General features: G+C 35.9%; 1 protein-coding gene across 2 annotated transcripts in view; it reads right to left on the minus strand.

Annotated features, from left to right (window-relative positions):
- LOC128251448 (uncharacterized) overlaps window positions 1–1,316 on the minus strand; it is a 9,590-nt gene that overhangs the window by 1,010 nt on the left and 7,264 nt on the right. The window lies entirely within an intron of this gene.

The following is a 1,316-nucleotide window of genomic DNA, read 5'->3' on the forward strand; positions in this document are numbered from 1 at the left end:
AACGTCCACTTTCCATGCTAGCATGGGTTGGACGGTTTTGACTGAAAACTAGGAAGCCGGCAGGGTGCACCAGGTTCTGATCTCACTCCAAGAGTGTAGGGTTAGAATTAAAATAAGCATGTAGATCACCCAGCAAAGTAAATTTGCTTACAAGGATCACACAACAAAGTAGCACTAACACAAAGTAAACTAAAATGTAACCTAAAATAATCTCCCTTTAAATTATAGTTCATATACCAAAGTGACACCTATATTTCTATATATCTTTGAGCAATATTTTACTAGCAACGATATATAACTGGTCAGAATACCATTGTTTCTTTTGCGTTGACTTTTACACGTCACTCCTTTTATCCTGGTGGTACATACACTCTAAGTGAACTTGTATTGGTAAAAAGTAATGGAACAAAACAGCAACAGTATTATATCAATGTTTGATGGGAGGAGGGAAAACAGTTATCTTCTTTGGATTGGTTTGATTGGTTTAGCTATGGGTGAAAAGTACAAGTTCTGTTTTATACATATCAATAGTTCCTTTGTCAAAGAATGGATATGAACATGTTGCCAAAACAAATTTGTGCTCTTAAGAGCTGCATCAGAAAATTTCTCTTTTTGCATTTGGGGTCACGCTCTTATGGTGTAAAGCTTTAACGAAGCGGAGCCTGTAGCTTTGACTTTCATTCAGATATGATGCAGGATGTTCCTGTAAAAGCTTACACCATTGTTAGATTCCTTGGTCAGGTGGGGTAGTTTTGCCAGAAAAGGCACACAATAAGATCGAAACACTGCAGTGTCTCGAAGATTCCTTACACCAATGTAATGAATACATATGACTACAGGGTAGGGTGCTCTGCAAATAAACAACAACGGTTAAATCTTCATGTTTGAATCTACCAGAACTTATTAAGGATTAATAGATATGATATCATTCAAAAATGTTTTAAGCGAAATAGCTCAGAAGGGCTTGAGCCATAGATTCGGAGAGTAAGACAAAGAAAGTTATGCTAAATGCATTCTGAATGTTATACAAAACAAATCATTGATTTATTTATCTTTGTTTCAGGGAAGGGTAAAACACCATGTAGCAGTGATTACTACTGACTCCAAATCAAAATGGGAGATAACTCAAATAATCTGTAGGCATTGAATGACCGAGTTGTTAGTATGTCAGGCAAAATATTTCGAGATATTTCTTCCATCTCTCTAAGCTATAAGTTCAAACACTGTGAAGATCGACTTCACTTTTCATCCATTTCACGTCTATAAAACAATTACCAGTTCAAAGTGATAGATTGGATGATTTGAATACTTTCCAT

This window comes from Octopus bimaculoides, unplaced genomic scaffold (assembly GCF_001194135.2).
Source record: "Octopus bimaculoides isolate UCB-OBI-ISO-001 unplaced genomic scaffold, ASM119413v2 Scaffold_193594, whole genome shotgun sequence".
Taxonomy (NCBI): Eukaryota; Metazoa; Mollusca; class Cephalopoda; order Octopoda; family Octopodidae; genus Octopus; species Octopus bimaculoides.